Source organism: Thamnophis sirtalis, unplaced genomic scaffold (assembly GCF_051295495.1).
Source record: "Thamnophis sirtalis isolate CommonGarterSnake01/CBP01778 unplaced genomic scaffold, rThaSir2_p1.2 scaffold_4, whole genome shotgun sequence".
Classification (NCBI taxonomy): domain Eukaryota; kingdom Metazoa; phylum Chordata; class Lepidosauria; order Squamata; family Natricidae; genus Thamnophis; species Thamnophis sirtalis.
The window spans coordinates 24,191,510-24,212,013 of NW_028261384.1; the positions used below are offsets into that span (position 1 = coordinate 24,191,510).

The 20,504-nt window shown below is 35.8% G+C and overlaps 1 protein-coding gene across 4 annotated transcripts in view; it reads right to left on the reverse strand.

The window, feature by feature from the left end:
• Nucleotides 1-7,300: 7,300 nt before the first annotated feature.
• CDK14 (cyclin dependent kinase 14) overlaps nt 7,301-20,504 on the reverse strand; it is a 250,999-nt gene continuing 237,795 nt past the window's right edge. For all 4 annotated transcript variants that reach the window (XM_087712624.1, XM_087712626.1, XM_087712627.1 and 1 more), the window contains one exon: nt 7,301-12,713. The gene's annotated coding sequence lies outside the window, so the exon portion shown is untranslated. The remainder of the gene's footprint in view (nt 12,714-20,504) is intronic.

The window sequence follows — 20,504 nt, forward strand, 5'->3', positions numbered from 1 at the left end:
AAAGGGATGACTGTTCAGAAAAGCATATGTGGGTAAAGCATATTGGAACAGTTCCTTAAATATGGCCAGTCAACTCTGATGGTGTGCCACCATAAAATGAGTAATATGATAAAATATGTTTTGTAGTTTTGATAGCCACCACTAGGCAAAAACCTGCAGTAGGAAGGGCATCAAATCAAGCCCCAGAGAATAACTTTCTATATTTTGGGATTGCAGTTTGCTTAAATACCTATCAAGTCTTAGGAGATGAACAAACTGAGTAGGATCATATTTTTGGGAAGAGATGACAGATACAAGTGGAAAACAATTATCTTTAATTTGCCATTTCAACATTATTATTACATGCTTATATTATAGCTGAATATACAGAGTTGGGATATTTAAAATCCAGGAAGTTTCACTTTTCTTTTTACCGATTGCTCTGGACCAGGATAACGTCAATCAGAATCCAAGATGTCAGAATTATAGAGCCAAAGAACATTTTGATCCGAAACATAAGGATGTATAACCAGACATTGGACTCGATCCTACTGTGCCAGTCACATGGAGAAGAACAACTTTTGAGGCATAACAGGAGAATTAAAATATGTTCCTGAAAAAATTGGTCTAAATAAAATATAGTGTAGTATAAGAGTTCTATGGTCTTGACTGGGGATTAAATAACATCTCTAACAGTCTCAATATATTTGGAGTTCAGTAGAGCCCCTTTTACTATGGAAAATTGTTTACTGTGCTGCTTAATTGTCTGGGCATTTTGTATTACATTCTTTGTGCATTCTGTGTGTGGTCCTGGTGTAAAAAAACTATGCATGGCGTTTAAGCAATTTAACCTGCTCATGATATAAACGTCCAACAATTCACTTAATGCGGACAGAGTAACTCTGCATCATCCAGATATACAGGTAGGCTTTGACTTAAAAGAGTTCATTTAGTGAACCATTCAAAGTTACAACGGCACTGAAAAAAGACATGACTGTTTTTCAACTTATGACCATTGCAACTTCCCCATGGTCACATAATCAAAATCCAGATACTTGGCAAATGTCTCGAATTTATGACAATTGCAGTATCTTAGGATCATGTGAATACCTTTTGTGAGCTTTGACAAGCAAAATCAATGGGAAAGCTAGATTCACTTAATAACTCTCTTCTTAATAAATGCAATGATTCACTTAACAACGGTGGTAAGAAAGGTTGTAAACCAGGGCAAATATTAGTTAACAAATGTCTTATTTAGCCACAGAAATTTTGAGCTTAATCGTGGTCGTAAGTCAAAGACTACGGACTGATATATGTTTGTCTGCTCGTTTTGGTGGTTGATGAGAAAAGTAATTTATTAATGCATTAATATAATAGACAATAAGTCAATAATACAGCTTTGCCTGTCTTCTCTATTAATAAGGATCTTTCTGGCATAGTACACTGGGCAACAACAGCTAACTTTTATGGTGGTGTTTGTATTTGTTGAGGAAGGAAAAAGTATGAAGGTTAGATTTGACCCTCAAAGTAGTATCAAAGAATGTATTCTTTCCATTGCATTACCTGATACGCTACCACAAATTGTGAGTCTTCAATGTTGGTAAATATCAATAAATACAAAAGAAATCTGATCACAGCACCATTGTATGAGTTGGTATTTGAAGTGGCTTTAATGGTTTCTTACCTGAAAGCTTGTGAAAGTATTAATTGCTTGAGGAAGTTCATCCTCTCTCATTTTCTCTCCTCTCTTTATCCCTTTGTATTAGTGTTATCATACTCTTGAATGCTTAAGTCTTTATAGCAATTTTGGTCTATTTTTCTACATTGCCTTACTAGTATAGTTTAGTTTTCTACTCTTTTATCCTTTTCTTATTTTCCTGGACTACAAAACTGACCATCTTTATTTTGTAGCTGCCCTCATATACCTCTTTCACCTAACTTTCTCTCCATACTGCCATTACTTCCAGCCTATCATCTTTTTTTGAGATATCAAATTTTTTCCACTGCCTCTGTTCTTCTAATGATTCAGATGTTCTGAGCAAGAAAAGGCAGTCAACAGGCAATTCCCAAATGCCCAACTGGGCACAAACCACCAGCTTACTTAGGGCTGTTAAAATGCACAGCTTGTTTGCATACCATTGGTGGCAATTCGGGGGCTGGATTCTGAAGACTTGTACATATCTCTGTATTTGCTTTCTGATGACCCTCATTCTGGAAACACTGGCTTGATTGTTCACAGTTAGTTTCTGCACAGTGTTTCCTGCCTTTGGGAAAGAGAAAGCTCTTTGCCCTGCATACCAGAATGACTTGTTCTGTTTGAAATTCTTCAGTGCAAACTCTTTTTGTGTTTGTGTGCAAATTTACAGGAAGGACAAATACTGAAGATATATGCGTAAAAAGTTGGTTAACTCTCTTTTTGCCTTGTTCCATTATATCATTCCATGAGCCCAGTTCTCAGAGCATAATCGTATCAGTTAGCACAGCAAACAGGGGAAAATATAACAAAAACTAAAGTATGCCGTTTCTGGAAAAGTTAAGACAAGGCTGAGAGTGAATGACAAGCCTAGTTACCCATTGACCTTACCCACTCAGCCAGGAACTGAACCTTGGTTGTTCCTGGTCCTCATGTAACACAAAAGCCAATTTAAGAATACATTAATTGGCCAATAAATACATGTAGCTTAGAATTTAATAGTTTCTTATTTGCAAAAATGCAATATTATTTATGTACTTTCAGGTATCTAAACATTCATATGTATTATAATGGCTTTATAAAATAGATAACACTATACCACCGCAGGTCACATTCATACTATACACACTTCACTTAATTGTGCATAGAATTAATTTATTTCTGGCTTTCCACAAAATACTGCACAATAAAGTAATTGGGCTGAGTTCAGTTTAGAAAAACGAACAAAATATTGTCACCCTTAATTTAATTCAATGTTGACAGAGGTAGAATTTCTGATTTTCTTTTATTTAATCCAAAGTTGTTGGCAGTAAGTGCATGTAATTAAAAAGTAGGATTAAACTGGATACTTTTCCACAATACTGTCCATTCAATTGCATTGTGTTTGGCCTGAAATTCCAGGCACCTTCTATCCTGCACCTGTGTGCCTGTTTTTTTTATACCTACATGCAGAACCTGACTTTTTTTTTCCTTAGCATTTGAATAGCATTTTGTTGAATAGGCTCCAATGTTGAAATCTATAAAGATCTGCTTGACTTTTAGCTTCTCTTTTGAACTGTTAGAAGCTCCCTCTTCCAGCTTTGCATCTTTTGTAAATTTGATGATCATTTTTTTCTTCATCTAAGACACTTACAAAAACGTTGAAGAACTCTGGGCATGGGACAATGAGATGCCCCTCTGCACACCGCCCTCCATGTAGACATGTAAAATTAAACAAGTACTGCCAGATATATTTGTGCAGCTCCTTGATTGAGTACTGCAGGATCTTGAGTGTAAGGGTGGCTGTGCAACTGGTAGAAGAGAATCCCATAATTATGCAAGGAACAAGATGATTGTTTTGTCAGTTCTGCGCTTACCACTTTACTACTCATTACTACTACTGAGTTGCATTTTAAGCTGCAGTGTCAAGGCCCACATCTGGTTCACCAGCAGGTAAGTGAGAATTAAAAACCCTTCACTTGATTATGAAACTGAGCAAAAGGGAAGGGGATGTAAATCTGAATGTTTCAGCAGAATAGAGCTGGAAGGGACCTTTGAGGTCTTCTAGGCCAACCCTTTGCTCAAAAAGGAGAACCTATACCATTTCAGATAGGTGGCTATCCATCCTTTCCTTAAAAACTTCCAGTGATCAATCCCCTACAAGTTCTGAAGGCAAGCTATTCCACTGGTTAATTTTCCTCACTGTTAAGAAGTTTCTCCTTAATTCCAGGTTGCTTCTCTCCTTGATTAGTTTCCATCTATTATTTCTTGTCTTGCCTTCTTATGCTTTGGAAAATAAGTCGACCCTCTCTTCTTTATGGCAGTTCACTGCTATTATGTCATCCCTAGTCCTTCTTTCATCTAGACTGGCCATAACCAATTCCTGCAACCATTCTTAATATGTTTCAGTCTCCAGGCCTTTCGTCACCCTATTTGCTCTTCTCTGCACTTTTTCAAAAGTCTCAACATTTTTTTTTTGTAATATGGTGACCAAAACTGAATGCAGTATTGCAAGTGTGGCCTTACTAAGGCTTTATTAAAGTGGTACTAATACTTCACCTGATTTTGATTCTACATCTGTTTATATTATATTTCAGTATTGTCATGCAGAACAAGATGGCCAGTGAATGACGACTAACTTTATAGGCAGAGTTGTCATAATATCTTGCACAAGTACATAAGAGGCAGAACTGATGCAGGTTCATTAAGGACCGCAATTATTGTCTTTGAACTGGATTTCATTCTTGCCTCAATTCTGTTTTTTTGCTGACAATAACTCAAGAAAACTGAAATCCATCTGAATTTGTAGTGCAATCATAAACAAAAGCCTTTTGGGGAATTGGGAGGGGGAATAGTAAGGAGTAGAATGTGATGTTGTTAAAATAAAATTCCTTTCTAGAATCCAAGGTCATCCTTTGTCTCTACACCTCTGCACCTGACCGGAACTGGATGGGTGGAATTGCCAGCATGGCAGTGGAAGATTGGACCATGTGATGGACTTGTGGGTGTGGGTACAGGATCGTGAACTTTCAACTGGGTGGGGAAAACTGGGAAGCTTTCAGATTTGGGTTTTCCCAGATGTGCCAACATGACTTTTTTAATAAATTGGAACCTGAGCAATACTTTGCCTTGGATTCTGATTTAATTTTGATTGTTATTTGGAACCCTGACACTGGAATTGCAGCAAAGCACATAGCAAGTGGTTGTGTTGAATTTGAGCATCCTCTTTTGTCTTCAACCACGATTTCCCCCAGAACTGAACGCAACAAGAGGATGCCATTTACTGTTAATCTTTTTACATTTTATGATAAGGACGTATAAAAATAAGAGTTAAACTGCACTATAACTGAGCAGCAGAATGCAAGGAGAGTTATGGCCTCCACATCACAAAGATTTGTTGTGGTGCCCACTAGTTAAAGATTTCTTTCGCCAATCACATTTTTGTCTAATGTGACAAAATTTTGTCTAATTTGTCTTGTCTAAATACCCAACAAAAATAATAATATTAGGTGCTCAAATAATCTCAAATCTCTATTTTTGAAGAATAGCATATTCTACTTGGAATCTCTGAGAAAAATCCATGATGGGACTTGTCTCTTTGACTATGGTGCTTAGCATGAATAACTTCCAATAGACTTAATACAAACATTATTTACAAGGAAAATGAATGGTAAGTATTTGGCGTGTATGTATGTGTGTGTGGGTGTGTGTGTGTATGTGTGCCGTATGCATGTTTTTTTTAAAGTGAAAAGTCTCATCATAGTGTCCTGATTTGTACCTTTTATTTTTTCTCATTTTCTTTGCAGTAAAAGATACAGTATAGCTTCTCAAAATTAATACCCTAATACAAATTCCTATTGGTGGTACCAGACTGTTTTGCTACTATGTGGAGCACTCTGCTAGGACTGACAGTGGTGGACGTTATTCTGAAAAAGCTGTATTATTAACCTCGTGATCACAAATTCCTTCCCGGAGGGTTAACTTTTCTTTGGGGAGAACCAAAACTATCATAGTTAAACTACAATAGCAACCAGGCCATTTGGGAATAAATGGGGTAGAAAGACCTCTTAGTAAGAAACAAACTGAAATCAGAATATCCCTTTGGTTAAAAAACTGCTGCTTTTAGGAATGTCTTTATTTGTGCTTAAAGTCATTGATAATTATTTAATTTGATCTAAAATTTCAGTTCTCATTGTATTTCTATATTTGGCTACATTTTTGTACCCTTAACATAATTTGTCAGCCTGAAGTGGGAATTACCATCAAGTCTAAATCCAAATATTATTTGCTATCTGCATTTAAATTATTTTTCTCAATTAAAAATAAACATTAAGCATAATACTTGTGCTTTCTACCTTTCATAGTAGTCTTCAAATACATTATGTCATCTCTGCATTAAAGATATTCAATTTTACAACACCTCCCCAGGCTATGGAGGGTGGGAAAGCTGTGGGTTTCCAAATGGGAGAGAATGGACTGAAATTGAATCCTTGGAAAAATGAAGTTGCTGTTGATACGTCATAGCTGAAGATATTCCTTGATGGGCAGATACAATGCATAAGGGAACAGATTCACAACTTGAGGATTACTGTAATGCACCCTACTTGGGTTGCTTTTAAAGCTATTGAGAAACTAGGTAAAGATAAAGGTTCTGCTGCACATACATGCTAGTCGTTTCCTGCTCTGGGGCAGTGCTCATCTCAATTTCTAAGCTAAAGACAGTGCAGTCCAAAGATATCTCCGTGATAATGTGGCTGGCATGACTCGATGCCAAAGGTGCACAGAGCACTTCCCACCAAAGTGGTCCCTATTTTTCCACCTGCATTTTTTTTACATGCTTTCGAACTGCTAGGTTGGCAGAATCTGGGACAAGTAACAGGAGCTCACCCCATTATGTGGAGCTAGGGATTCGGACCGTTGAGCTGCCAAATTTCTGATCAACAAGCTCAGCGTCTTAGCCACTGAGCCACCTAATTGAAAAACTGCTGTATCAAAAATACAGCAACCCCATCCTTTAAGGCTCCTTGCATTGGGAGTATATTAGATCATTTTAGCAGAATCTGCACATTAGAAGGCTTTAGGTATCTTCAAGAACCCTGCCTATTTTGAATATCTCACCCATTAGATCTCCCAGGGAGAAACTTTGGCAAATCCTGTATTCTGGGATAGTTTGGAAGGAAGGGGTTAAAGTGAGGTGATACAACTTTTCTGTTGCAGTGTCAATCTTGTGGAAGAGCCTTATGGGGATGTTTATGGTGATGGTAATTAAAATTTATTAAATTTATATGTTGCCAATTCCTAGTGCCTCTACATGGGGAAAACCAGGCTGGTTCTCTGCTGATCTTTTGGAAGATCTTGAAAACCAAATTGTTTTAAAAACTTTCCTTCGTGTGTAGGTTTCCATCTCTATAATTAGTTATGTTTGTTTCATATTGTATAGTTTTGTATTGTTATGCTTTTCTTTCATATTGTATAGTTTTGTATATGTTTTTGTATTGTTAGTAGTTGCTTTATTTTTGCCATATATTTTTTAATTTATATCTCTTCTATGTAAGCTGCCAGGAATCTTTTTTTATTATGGTAGCATAAAAACATGTTCATTAAAAAACCCTCAAAATTATCATATTTTTTAAAAAACCACATGGAACATTAAGCCTTGTTACACTTTATTAAATATCATATTAAATGAAAACAAGTGACACTTGACAAACCATACATTGTTTATAGTAAGACAAATTACCCATTGAATACAATGTAACATTTACTTAACCATACTGCTGACTAAACTGTCATTAAAGCATGTGGCTATATTATGTATACATACTTAATACTAATATTGTTTGATTACCAAACCCCTGTTAAAAAGAGCACTTTTTGTGGCTTGTATAAAGAATCCCAACTAGGGAAAATTTTGTAGGTAGCACTGCAGAACTGCATGCTCTGAGACCACGTTCAGGGAATATCTTAATGCAATCTTTCAATTTTTGCTTTAAAAAATATTTCAAGGCAATAACGTAGATAAGTGCCTCTGTACCTTTTTGTCAAAAAAAAAAAAAGATTTGTGCCATGATTTGGTGAAGAATGGAATGTAATTCTATTTATATGGTCTCCATATTCCACATGAATCTGTACAGTCCAAATGTCATTTATCCTATTACTTTAGAAAAACAATAATAATATATTTTTGGGAAATACATACTCTATATTCACCATACATTATGTGCACAGGTGCACATGCGTTCAGAAGATCACATTGCCTTCACTGTTGAGAGGAGCAACACTCCTTAATTAATCAGAAAAAATGGAAATATCTATTCAAAGGTCATTCACACATTGAAAGCAAGACTGGTCCAAAGCCTCCCCAGCCATTGTTCTATATTTCCTGTGCTTGCTTAACTTTATTCTTAAGAGACAAAGTACTCATGATTTGCAATCACCCAGGTGCTCTGCATATTTGAGCTGTTCAAATGGTAATCATATTGAAAATTTTCCAATGTAACATTGGTATCGAAAACCCTGTAGACCAATTTTCTATCTCTATTTCTACATTCTTCATATACTGGAGTTCCTCTTATCTTTCATTATGAGGTGATCATTTTCTCTTCTTAGGTTTCAAAAAAAGAATGCCCTCTCTTCTCATTGAGAAGCTTTCTAAAATAAGGAGGAGTTTAATTAAAAGAACTGGATGTAATTGGAAAGCATTTATTCCCTAATATCAACCACAGAAATACAATGCATGCATGGTTGTTTTTTCCATGGCTGCCATATTCCACTACTAATTTCCTGGCCATTCCAATAGTACTTCAAACAAACTATTATGTGGAATAGTTAGATTGCATAGTAGTATTTACAAATGGGCTAAGATTCTATCTAATGAATCATTGAACTTATTAGAAAAATAGGGAACCCAATTATGGGAAAACAGCAAATATGTTATTTCAATAACATATATACCAGGTCCCAATTAACATATACATGGAAAATTAAAAATATGCAATCTTAAATTCAAAGTATCTGAAAAGGGGATAAAAAATGCATTAGGTTTTGGTTCTTATTAAAATTGTGAAAGGCTCCGAGTTGTCAAAAGCATTACAAAACCGGGGAAGCAGGATGTACAAGTGATATGGCAGGGTCTTTTAGTTAGAATTCATTCCTATTGTAGTCAAAAGCACAAGAAGCAAAATCCATGCAGAATCACAGTGGAAGTAGCTGCAAAATATAAAATCCTTTGTTATGCATTATTCAAAATCATTCAGAATTGCCTTTCTGTCTCCAACATAAGAGTTACATGGTTTTGCCTAAACCAGGGGTCAGCAACCAACAGCTCTTGAGCCGCATGTGGCTCTTTCATCCCTCTATTGCGGCTCCCTGACACTCAAAATATGCATCACACCCACCAATGTGCAACACCCACCAGCACATGATTTATTGAGCTTTTCGACCCCCCAATAGGCCAACCGTGGATAAATCCAAGAAAAGAAACGTTTCAGAAGTAAACAAAACATTTAATTCAACTACAGATGTTAGTTTTGTGGCTTCTCAGGAAAGTCAGGCACAGGAAGGGTTTTGTGGCTCCCAGTGTTTTCTTTCTGTGGGAAATGGGTCCAAATGGCTCTTTGAGTATTTAAGGTTGCCAACCCCTAGTCTAAACTGATCTGCAAAGGAATTAGACTGATGAAATGGCTATGTAGGGCCGGATGAAAGAGATACTTTAACCATAACTGGAAAGTACTTTAGGATAAAACTTGTGCCAGCTTCTATTATGCACTAAAGGAGAATACAGGCAAAAATAAAATTGCATAATTACTATTTGCCAAATCATAGATTTGAAGAGATAAGAACACTGATTCCCCCTCCGCCCAGCAGCTTCATGATTGCACTGCACAATGTTGGAGATTGCATTATAGCTACATACTTCTATTTACATTCCAGTGATAATTCCTCACCACTATCACTAAAATTAGAACTATAATAAAATCTAGCTAGCTTATATTTATCCACTTCAAGTAATTGATCTTCTCCCATAATTTTAGTGCCTTAAGGAAAATCATACCGTAACTTTAAGAGACAAAATACAGGGTTCTTTGCCAGTGCACCATTTTCTTTTTACTGTATAAATTGGACTGATAATAACACTGGGTTCAATATGAATTATATAGAAAAGAATAGGGGCAAATAAAATAGATCTGATATTGAAAAACGTATGGATTCAAAATTTTAATTGTTTTATATGTATCATCTTCCATGTACAATTATTCCAAAACCCTTGCTTTCTGTTGAGTTTTGAAAATATCATCCCAAATAAACAGTGATTTATTTTCTGCAGATTGCTTTAATTGTGGTAACTTCTAAGGCAGAAGTGGCAAACTCAATTTAATTGAGAGATGCATCAGGGTTGTGTTTGACCTTGGGGCCGGAGCAGGCATGGCCAGGGTGGGCGTGGCCAGCTGGATGTCACTTGTGTGAGGGGCGCTGTGGTGGCCACTGTGGTGGCTCAACCTGAGCTTCATTTTTGCTAGCAGAGGCATCATGGGCCACTCCTTCGCTGTTTCCAGGGTGGCCCCATGGGCCATATCTAAGCACCCTGTCCGACCCTCAGGCCTTGAGTTTGACACCCCTGTTCTAAGAGCCATCATTGTGCTTTTGAGAAGATTGCAAAAGGAGTCACTAATGATTTCCCTTTTTATTTTCCATGTGTTTCTTGGTTCAAGGCCCATTCCAAAATATAGAGATTTGTAGCTTAAATGGCTATTCCCACAAAAAAAGGTTAATTAAGAGGAGAAAATTGAATTACTAATCAATCTACTCTAAGCGATGGACTACCATCTCCAAATTCTACCCCCCCCCCAATCCTTTTAAATCAAGAACTTACATTAGAAGTGAAATTCATTAATTATTTTCAATTTATAAGAGCTGATAGCAATAGCATTTAGACTTATATACCACTTCAGAGTGCTTTCAGCCCTTTCTAAGCGGTTTACAAAGTCAGCATATTGCCCCCATCAATCTGGGTACTCATTTTACCTAAGAAGTATGGAAGGCTAAGTCAACCTTGAGCCTGGTGTGATTTGAACTGCCAAACTATAGATAGTCAGCAGTCAGCAGAAGTAGCCTGCAGTACTGCATTCTAACCACTGCGCCATCATGGCACTTTAATGTCATTGGCCAATATGTTCAAGGGCATCAAGAATTATTTTTGAAAGAATCTCATAAAATCTAAGCGTACATCCTAAACATTTGATTTATTGTGAATAATAAGGTGTTAAGCATTTAGCCCATTGAAGGAAATAACTCAGTGAGTTACTTTTTACATGATACCATATGTTTTAACATGGAGAGAAATTGTTTCCATCTCTCTTTAAACTTTTATAGAAATCTATCTTCATTTTCTTTCCTGTTTCAGTTTTTTTATAGTGCTGAGATTTCTTTAGACAAATTACCTTGAAATAGCCAAGTGAATATATGATCGAATTTGAAAACAAAACAAAGATTTAGGCATTTTTGTTAAGTCCAAAATGTTTCATTGGATTTTGTGATTATTGTTTCCATGGATATAAAGTTTTAAATAAAGGTGGCAAAGCTGATTCAGGCAGGACAGAAAATTTATTTTAATTTATATATAATTGTTGGGAATAGTGTAATAATAAAATAATACTGACAAAAGATCCCTTGTATTAAAAATTAGTATTTTGTAAAATCAAGTATTCGCCAGATCCAAGTAATAAGATGCTTTCAGTTTACAGAGCAAATGCAAACTATAAAACATATCCCTGTTTTCCAGCTTTTATTTATAAAAGCATTAAGATGCCATAATCTAATTCATATGAATAAATGAATGAATGAATGAATGAATTTCTTAAACATCTGTTATACTATGGAATAACGTAATTTTCTTTTATTTCAAGGGAATTTAGTCTTCCCCTTCTATAACATTGTACTAGTCATGTTAGGGGTGGTATGTAGAAGGCAAATCCAACTACTGCCTTCACTCATTCCATTTCCCTTCCACCTTTTGTTAAGGTAATAGTAATCCCTTATTAAAAATTGGCAAATTACACAGGAAAATCAGCTGTATGAAGATGCATAATATAGTGCTTTTCTCCCTACCATCTTAATATCTTAGAAAAATAACTGGAATAGTCCTTTGGTTATAAAAAGAAAGTATTTTGAATTTGGATAGTTATTCAAGGCTAATATTTTAACGGCTCATTCAGCAACTAGTCGTAGTGTCACTCAGCACTGTCATAGTGCTTTTCCAAATGTAAACTCATTTTTTTCTTCATCTTTTCTAGTTTCCTTCTTAGAAAATATTGTTGAAGCAAGACATATGAACAAGTTGAAATATAATCACAAAAACAGTAGAACAATAAGTCCCTTTTCTCACAAGGGCGTAAAGTATCTGAATATATATATATATATATATGCCCATTTATGCCACTTTATTCAACATAGGCAGAGTACCCAAATTCTAGCTAAGATGTATTTATTGCCATGGTTAAATGAAAGAATATTACATTTACTAGCAGTAAAAAAACATGAGCAAAATTATAAGACACTGACTGTCACAACCAACCTGTAATCTGTTTCAGCTTATAATTTTGATGAATGTGAAATGAATGGAACTTCTCAATGAATACGTACATTGTTTCATGCCATGACTGCCTTTTAGCTACAGATAATATAAAGGAAATTATAACACCAAAGGTGTTGCTTTACTATATTTAAGACATTGCTGGTGAAACTTAAATATTTTCACAAAAGTATTTATACTTCAGTGAAGTAAAAGCAATAAAACCAAACACAAAGGACTGAGGAAAAAAGCCAATTATGCCACACATCAATAAAGCAAATAGCTTAATCTTCACAAATGTCTCTCAACTCACAATGTATCAAAATACGTGCAGTACTTTAAATAAACTGAGGAGTGGTGAACCAGATCTTGTCAGCATAATTTTTCTTGTGATTGAAATCCAAGAAAGGAAGCAGATAATGGTGCCTTTATAATGTTGTCTATATCTTGTTTGTTTGTTTTTTCTCTTCTTTAGTCTGGTGATCTTAATTCCTATAATGAAAACAACAGAAATTACAGTAAACATTATAATGAGAGGTTGTTCAATAATGATAAGATAACGGTATCCTGTTCTTTCAATGTTAACCAAAATAAACATTAAAAATCTTAAGGACAAGATTCAGATTTGCAAGACTCTCTTCAAAGCCAAATGCCCAATTCTCTAGACTTACAGCAATATTTTATTTATTAATTATAGTTTATGTATTTCTTGATACAATAAGTGGCACAATAATTTATCACAGAAAGCATTTTCTTCCCCACAATGTTAAAATAAAAGCCAGCCAACCATAAATCAAATAAAACCGAAGCAGCAACTTGGTGAAAAGAAAATTGTAATATTCAATCTGTAGGAGGGAGAGACCCCCTCATCACCAAACGATTATTAGACTTTCTGGAAAAGTCAAGTTTTAATAACTTTGTGGAAAAAAATATGGTGGGAACCAATCTAATCATTTTGTTTAAAAAAAAAAACAAGAAACAACAACAAACAAACAAACCCAGACATTCCTTCATGGAAGAGATTTTTAAGAGACTCCACCATTTCCAATTCTATTGGGCAGGCAGAAGTCACTGGGAGACCAGTCCCATAGACAGTCCCTTGGTCTTCTGAAGGTTAAGTTTTAAAAGTAAAAAACAAAACAAAACCCAGCATCTTAAACTGCATCCAAACTGGTAACTAGTGCAGTTCTAGCAGTAGAGTCATGATATAGTAACAGCAACTTCTTGTCAGTATAAGAGCTATTGTGTTCCGAATAATTGATTTTCCTAGGTGACTTTTAAGCAAAGCCCCATTATCTGCTTTGCCAAAAATTGTAAGAAATTCCCGAGTGCCAAGAAAGAAAAGAAATATATTCCCAAGAAAGAGGTATATTTTTACATGATCTAGAGTTAATAATAAGTATAAAGGTTGAATTAATTTTATACTGATATTGTATGGAACTTCTTTTTTTTCTTTTCCCCTTTTATTTCCTCTTGAATGAATTATACATTGTGACAATAAAGTAAGAAACTACACACACACAAACGTACTATATTGTCACAATATATGATTCATTTTGTCTGTTTAATACAGTTCATTAATAACATTATAACATTTGAGTTACTAGTGGATGGAGTGACAATTTATAAAACTGTCAAATCATGTATGTCGGGGTGGGTTCTGGCCAGCGTTACTGCCGGTTTGTGTATGTGCGTGCTTTGATCATGCATGTGTTGAATGCACACTGCATGTGCATATGTAGTTCAATAGAAATTGTTCTGCGCATGCGCAGAACTTTAAAAAAAGTTGGTGGTGACAAAGACCGGGGAACCGGTGCGGAGGCATGTCCAGCTTAGGTTGCTGCCGGTTCTGCAATCCAGGCCAGTATGGCACTACTAGGTAGGAACCCACCTCTGATGTATGTACATTTTATAGCATAAAACAATTTGTTTGACAAATTAAACAAACACTTTCTTACTTACATAGTTAAAATACTGCTGTGTTATTGTGCAAAACGGAGAGAAAGGATTTGATTTTAAATATTAATATTAGTTCAAGTAATAAGAAGGGAAAGGGACATTAATTTCAGAATATTTGCCACCAGCTTAAAAACGTTTTAGAACTAGAGTTTACTAGCTCTTTTTGCACAACCATAGCTTCTAAAACAGAATTTATCTGGATTTCTCCCCCCCACCCGAAGAATCGAATGGGGCAATGCTGTCCCAGTGGCTTAGCATGCAAAACACACACGACTTTCACAGTGCGGCCTATTTAGTACCACTGCTGTATCTTGCAATCAGATTTTATTATTCTTTTAAAAGGCAACTGGTAACAAATAAATGCCATATTTCTCCTGTATTTAATATGCCCCCCAATTAGATTCTGTTAGGCACACTGTAACTGCCACTGTGCCTGATATTCTCAATAGTAATTTTATATTGCTGATAGTTTACTAAAGACATCTTCGGTGCTATTGAAATCATTTTATTTTTGACTCCATGCAAGTTTTTTGCAATACATATTAATGAATTAGATCACCAATTCCCACAACACAACTTCTTTCTGACCTACATTGGCCTGTGAACCAGTTTTTTTTTAAAATTTAATTTTCTTAAAACCAACTGTCAGCATCATGTGATGGAAGAGATGAAAAATGAAAATGAGTAATCCTGCTGTGCAGGTGAGTGACCTATGGGAGACAGCTCTGCCTGGTAGGATTTTTACACGTACCATCAGACACAGACCAATTGATTAGATCATCTTATTCTAGCCACCAACAGGCTCCAGAGACTAATTAGAGAGAGTACTGCCTGCGCAGGCACCCCATTGACACCTAATTTGCTCAGCCAAGGCCTTTGGGGGGAATTTATTATCTCTGCAGCTGTACTTCATGCATTTCTGATTTGAGACAGAGGCGAGAAGCACTTACTTCATCATGCTTCTGAACAAACTGAATGTAAGAAACTTAAACTGCTAAATACAAGCAGACACAAATTAAACCTGGCTAGCCTTAATCAATTCTGCTTCCCTCCTCCGTTTTATAATGTATAACTGATATAGATTAGCACACTGCCTTATATATTCTTTACAAACTTATCAAAAGATTGTCCTTTTTCCTCCGGAAATGTTTATTTAGTTATATATTATTGAATATTAAATGTTTCATGTAATATTTAGTTACTACAATTGCTTGTTTATGAATGTCTTGTTAAAAGTAATGTTATTCGTATTCTGCTTAATGTTCAAGGAGTTTTAAATAATGTTGTTAACATTTATGGTAGCTAGATTTTCCTTTGAAGCTGTAAATTGAATTAATGGATGCATTTAGTAGTGATAATTGGCTCACTGCTCAAGAAGCCATTGTTGGATTTGACTGCGAGACTATTTTTCCCCCCAAGATCTAGCCACTCTTTTTGGAAGGAAGGTTATGGAGAAGATAGTTGGACAGAAGTTGCAGCAGGCCCTGGATGAATTATTTGTGGATCCCTTTCAGCCAGGCTTCATACCTGGGTATTGGACAGAGAAAGCATTGGCTGCATAGTTGCATGGAACGTTTTTGGATGATCTCTGGCGGAAGCAGGACAGGGTTGTGCACCCGTCCTTGCTCTTGTCCAAAAGTGCTTTTTCCAGGAGGCAACTGTACTTTCTTGGGTTTTTCTCCCTTTGAAATATTTCACTTCTCATCTGAGAAGTTTCTTCAGTTCAGCTTCTTTAAAAAAAAAAAAAAATCCTGAAGAAAGCCCAATTGCTTTTTAGAAAAAGCACCTTTGGGGCAACCATGACCTGGATAATTTAGAATTTTTGCCGACATTTCACCTTGTTTTTCTTAATGTCTTGGTAGCTTTTAATATTATTCATCATAGTATTCTTCCAGATCACTCCAGGTAGGGAATGTATGGCAGAATATTCTGCTTATTTGCTTCCCTGATGTATCTGTGTACACATCCATCATTAACCTCATTAAGTTAGATATTGTTACCGTTCCTATTTAACATGTTCATGAAGCAATTGGAGGAAATTATTTGTTCCTATGAATAAGGTATCATCAATATACCATGAATATTACATACATTACTTCAACACATCCATTTTACAGTTTTATAGTCAGTATTATGTCTCTCCACTCTGGGTAAATTAAGTGATGCTCCTGAAGATCTGTCTGGATGGGGAACAACAGGTTTCAGCTGAGTCCTGGAAAGACTGAGTCACTTCTGCATCTGAGATTTTATCCTCTTTGGCTCTGGATAGGGTGGTACTGCTCCAAACAGACCGAGTGCACAATCTGGAGACCCTTCTAGATTCACAATTTCTGCTTGAGAAACAAGTGGCTTTTATAATGGAATACTGCAATGTGTTGCACATGTCCTTAAAGAATATCAAGAAGTTTCAGTTGGTGCAGAATGTGGCTTCATGGGCAGTTAAGTGCACATTATACCTCTGCTCGATGATACATTAGTTGTCAGTTTGCTTTTGAGTGCAAACTCAAGGTGTTGGTTTTGATTTTTAAAGCTCTACATTAAAAGGTAAAGGTTCCCCTCGCACATATGTGCTAGTTGTTCTCAACACTAGGGGTGGTGCTCATCTCTGCTTCAAAGCCAAAGAGCCAGCGCTGCCCAAAGACGTCTCCATGCTCATGTGGCCAGCATGATTAAATGCTGAAGGCGCACAGAGTGCTGTTACCTTCCCACCAAAGGTGGTTCCTATTTTTCTACTTGCATTTTTACATGCTTTCGAACTGTTAGATTGGCAGAAGCTGGGACAAGTAATAGGAGCTCACTCCATTTCATGGCGCTAGGGATTTGAATCTTTCTGATTGACAAGCTTAGCATCTTAGCCACTGAACCACTGTGTCCTTCTAAAGGTGTACATAGGTCTACAATAGACAAGGTTACGATGGACTGCCTCTTCCTGGTTATATCTACTTGTCAAAACGGGCTTAAAAGGAATGGTATGTTGTGGGTCTCATCTACTAATGAGTTACATCTGACGGGATTCAAGAGGCATGCCTTTTTACTGTGGTACCTGTCCTATTGAACATCATTCCCACTGATGTGAGATCAGTCTCATTCCAACTTGCCCACCAGAAAGTCCTCAAGTTTTTATTTTTTCAGCAAGCTAGGAATCCTATGGCCTACAGGATGATTGTGTGATGTTAAGTAATTCTCTCAACATCTTGAGGGAATTTTTGTTTTGTTTTACTTAGTATTTTATGATGTTTATTATTTTTTATTCTGCTCCTTCTAGCATTATGGTTTTTGAGAAGGTGGCTATATAAGTTGTTAAATAAACAAAAATATTTAATTGTGTCTGAATATAACTATAAATAAATAACTGCAAGAGACTGACTCTGAAAGTTTCTATGTATTTCCTCAGATAAGAATATCAGATGAAAGTTAAATAAATCTTGTTGTTTGTGACTGGTACAGAAAAGGGTTGATAGCGTATTTCCTTCCGGAAGCCTAGTTGGGAAAATTCTTCAATTTTCCCAACTGGCCTTGAAATCAGGAAACATAGAATCCAGTTTTAAATTTTACAATTGTACATATCAGCCTTTATCTCTCTGATGAAAAAAAATGTATTTTTATTTCTATCAGCTGAACAAAATAAATGTTTTTTAAAATCATTTTTCTTCAGTCCTTTGGTAGTATAATGCCAGAATATCATTTTATATATAGTTATTGCCATATCCTGTTTTTGTTTAAACTGTTTTAAATAGATACTTCAATATCTATTTCAATATCTCAATTTTAACTATTATAGTCAGCATTATACCGTAAACCTGGGATGTCAAAATAATGTATATACATCTAGATATATTAATCAAATTGTATTCTTAAAATGTATGGCTTTAATTGTGTTCTTTATTTAAACCTGCAAGCATATAATTCCTAGGCATGTTTACTTGAAAAGAAATCTATATAATATCAATTTGACATATTTATACTTTAAATAGGGGATGTATATCTCAGGTGAATCATAAAAGATATAACAGATTCTTTCCTAGATATTTTTCATGTGAAGTTTTAATCAAAAGATTAAAAAAATAATGTGTGGATCACATGTTCCTCCAAACATCAAGACAGAGAGAATAATATAATTCAAAACATTCCTCTACTCTCTGTGGAATGTGGAAAATTGTTTTAGAAATTATATGGAAGATCAACTTTAGAGACATTTTCTACATGTTATTTAGGAAACCATATTTTTAAGATTAGGGAAATAGAGTATTAAAATGAAGTACACATAATCCTCAACTTGTGACTGTAATAGAGCCTGCCCATTATGATCAGAAGTTGTGACAGCTATTAAATGAAGTGCCCATATGATTGCCTTACTTACAACCTTCCATTCCTGCTCCTCCCAATGCAGTAATTAAACAACTGCACTGGTTGCTAAGGTGAGTATGGGGTACCTTAATGGCCCTAGGAGAAGTCCTAGGAAACTTAGCGCAGCCTTGTTCAGCCCTGCCAAGGCTTCCCCTATAACGGATGTGCAAATTTCTCTTTACATGAAAAACTACAGGATTTAGTGGCAACTGAAGGAAGGTGCCCAGAGAATCTTCAGTACTGCTAATACTGAATATAATAATATAATAAATTTTATTAAGAAAACTTCTAAAAGAGTTTAAACTATATCACTCTCATATCAAGTCCTCTAAAAGGTATAAACAAATATAAACAATGCAATTACATATAAAACTGATCTGATCCTGACTGAAAAAATGTCAGACAATCTATTTTCTCTAGGTCACATTTAAGCACAGTGCCTACAACAATAATCTTTTGCAAAATGGAAAGACTGGATACTGGATGAAAATTATAAATATACAGTTGATTCCAAGGATGGCCTCTGGAGAGATGATGGACAACTGCCTCCTTCAAAGCAGGTAGAACTATCCATACAAAAAGATATTAAGCACTGATTGAACACAATCTCAAGCCATTCCCTGGAAAGATTTGACCAACTAGTAGGGACATGGATACAGAACTTGTGGCAGAGTTCATAACACAAAAGACTTCGTTCACTTCCTCAAAACCAATAAGCTGAAATTATTCCCAGATAACTAAGCAAAAGTCACTTTTACATAACCTTCCCAGTGGCTTCAACTCAGAGCAAATGTGATAATTTTATCAGAGAGATTTCTAGAATACCCCTTACAGTTATCCAACAAGGAACCTGAATACCCCAAACAGGACCTCTGACTAGCTATTTAAGAATTAAATAATAATAATAATAACAACAACAACAACAACAACTCCGCCGTTGCCGGTCCCAAGCCTGGATGAGAAAGGAGGAGGGTTGGGGTCAGGTTGGCATCTGGTCCAGTAAAAAAAACAACCCGCCAACCCATACAATATGGTGAAAAAAACAAATAAGAATTCCATATCGCATCAGTCGTCACGCGGGTTAACAAGGGCCGCGGCGGATGTTGGGGTCCCTGGACATCCGTCGACAAGTGGGCTACAAGTGGACCAGCCAACAAAATGACAAAAATATAGTGCAGATGAAAACCGTGCCATAATGGCCTGTTACTACAACTCAGAGCCAGAAAAAAGAGGCTATTTAAAGCGAATGTATGAATTATGGAAACAACAATATCCAGATTCAAATGTTAGTGAACAATGACTAGCAGATCAAAGGCGATTTATTATACGGAATAAAGTGTTTAGTGAAGTTGAACATGAGGAAATTCAGGCAAATTGCAAAACCCAAAAAACAATATCACAAGCGGAAATAACTGATATTCAAGACACAACTAAAGACATTATAGTAGAACTCCCAGAAGAAGCTCTCGGGGAGGAAATAACATTACCACCACTAGAACCAGTTATCACTGAAGCAACTGATGAACTAACTCAAAAACAAAAAGAATTGAAGGATAAGATCATGGAGCATTTTCTGCTTAATGAGGAAAGGCAATGTTTACCATCACTAAAAACTGTGCCTAAGAAAATTTTGGCCCCTATCATAAAAATGGTTAATGCAGTGTTTTCAACAATTGAATCGGGATCCATCTTGGAAACAAACCAGTTAATATACAGCACAGCTGTAATAGTCACTAATGAACTAGGCATTAAAATCAAAGTACCTAGTCACACAACAGAAAAAGCATCAAAGCCAAAGTGGAAAATCCGATTAGAACAAAAAGTCAAAACATTAAGGGCAGATGCTAGTAACTTAAAGAACATGCATGAGCAACGGCTCAAAAACAAAAAAAATCATAGATCGGCTAATCAGAAGATATAGATTGGATACAAGAAACATCAATGAAGCTGTAGAGATTGTAAAACAGCAGATAACAG